Raw genomic sequence first — 7280 nt, 5'->3', positions numbered from 1 at the left:
GGTGGTCGAAAGAGTTCATCGGAGGTGGGCGCCAATGTTGGGGACTTGTTCTCAAATGCTATGAGTTAAGAACAAGGCAACACATAATATTAAACGTTAATATCCTTCGTCCTTCGAAGCATTATTTCCTTTAGGACATAATGATCTTCAGACGAAGGATATGAAGGTACATAACTTCATAAATGTGATATATATTAATATAAGTAAAAGTATATGAAATATAAGAGGCAACATATACAATCATATAACATTATTAATTCATTATTATTATATTATTCTGGAAAGACTAAAACAATATTGAATTACAAAGGGTACCTTCGGCTTGATGGAAAATGAAAGTACAAGCGTGACACAAAAATGAATATTAGTCCGCCTGAACAGTACGGGGGTACTGTTCATCTATTTATAGGCACAGGACGCAGCCTGTGAGAAATTACATTCATGCCCTTTACATTTATTATTAACTTATATACAATTCTATGAGGACTAGATAGCCTTGTCCCCTTTAAGTCGGTTCCTTTTTCCGCCATTTAGCCGAAACTCCCCTGCGCGTAGCTTCCGAGCAACTCCGACCTTCGTCACGATCATGCTTTTTACATCGTACATGCTTTTAGCCCGAGTCCGAAGGTACCTGTTCATATGTCACACTTGGAAGATATTGTTAAATCACGTTTTTTGAGGACCTTCAAAGGACGAAGGCCCCCAACAGACCCGATCCTTGCTCACTTGACACCACGTACTGATCACGACACGGTGCACCACCAAGGGGTGGTGGCCCGGCCTGGCCCTTGCCCATTTAACACCATACCCGGGTTCCGATATGGCGCGTCGCTAAGAGGCTTATGCCCCCAACGATTTTCTATTGGGTTTCATCTCCATTTGACTGGCTAAGTTTTTATAGTTGGCTCGCCATGCCTAACACAACCCTCCTCCTTGTACCTAGACTTGGGACTAGGCTATGCTGCACCAACATATGCTAAGACAACATAGGCGGAGTTGATAAAGCTAAATTAGATATTTCTCTAAAATATCTTCCGCACATGATTTATAGTAATCAAAATCAACATAGAAATATAGTTCTACGTGTTAATTACGTAAATCTTCCAAAGTTAAATCTTTTCAACCGTAGCTCCGATTGCAGCGTTTCTTTTTTTCATGAGACCATAGAAGTGATCTATATTTCATATTGCCTATTTTTATAGTGTTTTCCCTCATATGTTGTAATGTTCTTATGCATGTATATGTTTGTTTGCTTATGCCTATTCGTCTTTGCTGCGCGTTGCGAATGGAACATAATCTGTTCCCGAGCTTCAGCGAATCGAAGATTAAGCGTTGGTGACAAAGTGATCAAGCTCTTCTAGATTGATAGTGTTGAAGACCCTGAGCATCTGTTCGGTGAAGGCAAGTGTCATCTGACCTACTATGTCCCATTCACATGAATTCATATTCCCGCATATCATGATTCAAATCTAAGGATTGATTAGATTTCCATTTATCATGTCCTTGATTACCTTTTGGGTTGGGCTATTATGATTAGTTCTAGCGCTCTAACTTAATTAATGAACATGATGAGATATTTATGATACAATGTTTCCAAGATTTTGTTGATGGATTTCTAATATCAAGGGGGCTCGGGCTATGCCCCGAGTACCTCTCCATAAGGACTGGTTCTTTGGATGACCACCCGGGAAAACAGTGCATCCACGAGGATGGTATGGGACATCCTTAGCTAATTAATTAGAGGAATTGGATGTGTAGTTGCTTCGCCACCGTGCCGTCAATGGGGTTCGCGACACAGTACTTGCTCTGTTGAGGTTGGGTGTTGGTCACTTGTTCTCAAATGCTGTGAATCAAGAACAAGGCAACACAATTGTCAAGCATTAAGGACCTTCGTCCTCCGAAGCATTGCCTCCTCTCAGATTTAATGATCATCGGACGAAGGTCATGAAGGACATGCCTTCATCATTTTATAGATAAATAAGAATACATAATGATGAAGGATATAATTCATTGATTCATTTACATTTATATTTCATAATGTACACATGAATAATAACAAATTTTATATTACATTGATACCTTCGGCCTGCTCGAAGGTGCGGACGTGAGAGTGATTACAATCTAGTGTGAACAGTACGATGCTACTGTTCATCTATTTATAGGCTCGGGACGCAGCGCGGGGAAAATTACATTTACGACCTTCAACACTTGGTTATTAATGTGACTTAAATCGCTAAGGACTAGATAGTCTCTTATCCTCTACTTGGTGGCAGCTTCGGCGCTCGTTGTCGCTGCTTTAAGACGAGATCTTCGTCTTGAGGAGCTTCGGCATAAATAGAAGGAAATCCTCAGTATTGCTTTGCCAATGGTCTATATCTTGAGGACCTTCGGCGGAGAAGAATACCCCCAACAGTAGTCCCTTTGCGTTGCTAGATTATTTTTTCATAACGAGCTCGACACGCGAATAACACGAAGGCTTTGGATGTCGAAGGTCCGAAAAACACCTTTACTGAGCTTGTTATCAGAAAACGAATAAAATATTCCAAGCGCTTGCCGGTCCACCGATCAGCCAGTATGCGCGTTTTAGCGGTTCACCTTCTTCTCCTGTAGGGCTATATAAACAGACAGGTTGGTGAGAAGTTACCACAACTTTCATTGCTATTGCACCATTATGTTGTTGAAAATTTTCACCGAAGCCGAAGCTCTCTGCATTGTACTTTCGAACAAGCATTTCATCGCTTAAGAACAACTTCGTCTGAGAGAAGCTAAACAACGAAATGGCCAGAGTAAGATCCACTACAAGAGTATCTCACGAGGGAGATGAAACTGAAATGACTGAGACAACACCGATCTTAGAAATGATGAGGCGATCGGGGCTGGTTGTGGTGGAAGGAGTTATTGCCGAAGGTACCTCTACTGCCGAAGCTGAACAAGCCGTGACTAAAGTTGAGAGTGATAATGAAAGTGAATATGACGATAGCATTCTGTGTCCAACTAAGCCTAGTCATGTTGAATTTGGGAGGTCTACAGTTAAGGCTGAAGATCTGATTGTGATGAAGAAACTAGGATATTTTGGAGAAAATGATGATGAATTGGTTCGCTTTGATGAAGAGGAAATAATTCCACAGCCAAAGGAAGATGAAGTTGTGGTATTCAAGAGCTTCTTTAGGGCGGGGCTTTGGTTCCCCTTTACGAGATGATAGGTGAAGTTTTAAAGAAGTTTGAGATCTATCTCCATCAGCTAACCCCGAACGCTACTATCAGGCTCAACGTTTACATCTGAGCTCTCCGAAGCCAAGGAAAGAGCGCTAACGCCGAAGGGTTCTGCCGGGTACATGAGCTTCATTACCAGACAAAGGCAAGGGCCGACAGACTGCACAAAAACTTTGGATGCTACAAATTTGCATACCGAAAGGATACGAAGGCTCCCGTGATAGGCTACCACATCAAGTGGCCAAATTGATGAACGAATGAATGGTTTTACATGAAAGCAGATGAGAAGAAAAGGTAAAAACTTATGAGCACGGTGATGAGTCCGCTGTGATTAAACTTCGGCATGACTCGGCCCCTGTGCAATAAGCAATATGCAGTTGGTGTCTCCTTGTCAGCTAGCTGAAGTGGAATTCAGGGTCATGGCTGAGCATATCAGCACGAGAGAATTGGTTCAAGAATATCTGGCAAACCAGACATTCCCAATGTTGGGGGCCTTCGTCCTCCGAAGGTCCTCAAAAACGTAATTTAACAATGTTTCCCAAGTATGATTTATGGACAGGTATCTTCGGATTCATGGTAAAAGCAGACATGATGAAGAGCTTGATCGTGACGAAGGTTGCCGTCGCTCCGAAGCTGTGCGGAAGGGAGCTTCGGCTAAATCGCAGAAAAGGGAACCGACTTAAAAGGGAAAAGGCTATTCAGTCCTCATAGATTTTTCTATAAGACAATAGCAAATGTAAAGGGCATAATTGTAATCTCTCATAGGCTGTGTCCTGTGCCTATAAATAGATGAACAGTGTCCACGTACTGTTCACGCTGACTTGGCATTTGCCTTTGCGTCACGCTCGTACCTTTGTTTTCTGTCAAGCCGAAGGTACCAAATGTTATTCAATATTGTTCTTATATTAACTTACAATTATATACTGAGAAATATATATGATAATGTTATTGTTCACATTGTTTCTTATGCTTTACATGCTCCATTCGTTGTTAATATTTATACATATATGTATGTTGAGATGATGAAGGTATGTCCTTCATGACCTTCGTCCGAAGATCATTATATCCTTAGGGAAATAATGCTTCGAAGGACGAAGGGCATTAACAAATAACTTGTTTTGGTGTTGCCTTGTTCTCAATTTATAGCATTTGGGAGCAAGTCCCCAACACCCAACTTCTGGTGGCTGGGGGATGCCGAAGAAGAGGGAAGAGGGGAAAAAGTATGAGCTTGTCCGTCTGTCATATCGTTTCAAGTTTCAGAAAAGATTTAAAGAACCATGCACTGAATGGTTAGAGTTGATAGAAACCATATGTAATGAAATTCTTAGAAATTATACAAAGAAAGAAGATCAGTTAATGACTGCTGTCTTCGGCACCCGCACAAAGCGAAGGCTGAACTGTGTGATGGAGGCTCTGAACTTTGAGTATCCTGATTACGAAAGGCTTGATGAAGGGGCCGGATGAGTCAAGAGGAAGAGAATTGTCAGCATCCTGAGTAGGCAGGCTATCCGGTCGGTTAAAGAAGACCAAAAGGCTTTGAAAAAGCAAAAAACTGTACCGGAACCAAAGGTATCGGCTCCCAAGAAGCGGAAGCTTGTCGAGATATCCTTTGAGAAGACGAAGGTGCAAGATGTGTCGAAGTAGTCTTTGAGTCATTCTCCGTCTTCTGCTACTACGGTCTCGGAGATTTTGAAGGTAATGACTGAATCTTTCCCATTTGCACTGCTAAGTCCTCTGAGGTTGGATCTAACTAGCCTCTTGCAGTCAAGGGAAATCGCCTCGACTGTCGAGGGGGAAAACGGAGGGCAGAAGAAGCGACGTATGATGAATATAATGGAAGCTATTGAACAGACCCCGCCCTTAGCTTCGGCGAATAAAGCTACTATACCCGCTGATGCTGAAGCTACTGCCGCATCCGAAGCCGAGAATCTCGCAACCACTCTGTCAGAAATCGACAGACTTATATCGGATGTGGTTGTGGAGAAAGATGTAGTGGCAGTGACCTCTGATAAGGGGAAGAAAATTGAAGAAACTTCTTCGGAAAGCATGAATTTCGACCTACGACACCTGGGCGACCAACAGCTTTCCAAAGAAGACATATCAGAATTAAAGGAATTTGCTATATCCTGCGACTACTAGCCTGGATCAATGCTCTTCGGTGGGGTTGATGAAGAAATTGTGGGATGCATTCGCGACCGCGGTGGGGCAAAAATTATAAGCACTCTATCCAAGAGCATTGGATTCCTGAAACTTGAAAAGGATATCAGCTGCTACAGACGTCAGCACATCATCGACAACTTATTTTACTCGAACTTCAAAGTAAGGCTCCTTTATAAGTTACCGTTGATATCTTCGTGTTGATTTAGGTATTCTAAATTTAATTTATTTTATAGAGTTTATTGTTAAGCAAAGCTAATTTGAAAATGCAACAAGACGACGAAGATAGAAAGAATAAAATTGTTGTCAAGGGTTTTGAAGATAAAATCAAGAAACTTGAAGATTCTTTGAAAGAAAAATATGATTTGCTGCACTCAACCAAGGGTCTCTTGCCAAGGCTCAGGCTCAAAATGAGAATTTAACCAAAGAGTTGAAGGAGACTCAGATACTTTTGGAAGAGAACTCCAGCCGATTCAACCGTGAAACCGAAGCTTTGAATATGACAATCAAGGGTGAGGCTAAAAAGAACCTGAAGCTAAGTGAAGCACTCAGAACTCTTAAGAATAAATGTTTTAACTTTGCAACTCAATGAACTGCTTGATTAAAGAGTATATTCGATTCAGTCGGAGCTGCATCTGAAGAAGCTAGTCTCTTTGCCGAAGATATCCCCAGAGCACTTGATTGCGTTGAGAAAGAGGTTGACGTCCTCGATGAAGTCATAACTAGCCACGGTGACTTCTGTGCGCTAGTAGCTTCTCACAGTACGACTTCCGCTTTCATAAAAGCTGGGTGCAACCATGCAAGGGTCGTTAACAGGCCAAACTTCAGCCTATCTCCAACTGATCTTGTTGACATTCCAGCCGAAGCTCGAAACATAGGTAACAGGTTTATTACCCAGATCTGAGCAAAGGGCGGTCGAGAACTGGCTGGAGACGAAGCTCGAAATTTGCTTAACAAGGTATAAAAAATCTTTTTTCCTTTGTGCCTTTATTTTATATTTTATCTTATCACCTTCCTTAGTACCTGCCTTTGCCGTTCTTCAGAATGATGGTACCAAAAGCTAGCAGGCAGAAGCTATATCTGAAGCATTAGAGGGAACTTCAGGAGCTTCGTTTGTTAGTATCTGTAGAAATACTTTTTGGAAACTCTTTGTGGAAAGAGATGTATTATTTGACGAAGAATTGTAATTGACTATGAACAAATAGTTGTAAATATTTGTAAATGCTTTGTAATGCTATTTTACCTTTCCTCCGTGCATTATCTGCTTTCTTGTGGACGAAACCAATGCTCGTAGCTTTTTGAGCCGAAGGCGAAAAATACCTTCCCTTCTTTTCGCTCACATCGAAGCACCCTCGGACCAATACCAAATAATGGTCCTTTCATACGTAGCGAAGCGTCTTTGCTCATGACGAAGCACTTTTATGTTGAAGGCAAGAACCTTCTCTTCTTCTTCGTTAGTGCCTTATGCGATATGTCATGATGCGATGAAGCTACAGATGTCTAATATATGTTCGCATGAATGCAGAAGATGATGTAATGAAGTATGCAAATGTATACCGAAGATAAAAAACTTGCACAAATACACACCCATACTCTGCATCCTCTTAGGAATGACTTTGAAGTCTCTTCACCTTTTACTTAGGTGGTATTTCAGCTCTGCATTCCCTTAGGAACGACTTTGGAGCTAAGCTCTGCATCCCCTTAGGGACGACTTTGGAGCTTCTTCACCTTTCACTTAGGTGGCATTTAAGCTCTGCATCCCCTTAGGGACGACTTTGGAGCTTCTTCACCTTTCACTTAGGTGGCATTGTAGCTCTGCATCCCCTTGGGGACGACTTTGGAGCTTCTTCATACTTTTTTTTCTTTTACACTCGATGGTGTAATCCCAGATCTTTACATTTTACATGTGG

The sequence above is a fragment of the Zea mays genome, chromosome 10 (genome assembly GCF_902167145.1).
Source record: "Zea mays cultivar B73 chromosome 10, Zm-B73-REFERENCE-NAM-5.0, whole genome shotgun sequence".
NCBI classification, from domain to species: domain Eukaryota; kingdom Viridiplantae; phylum Streptophyta; class Magnoliopsida; order Poales; family Poaceae; genus Zea; species Zea mays.
This window is presented reverse-complemented; position numbering follows the sequence as displayed.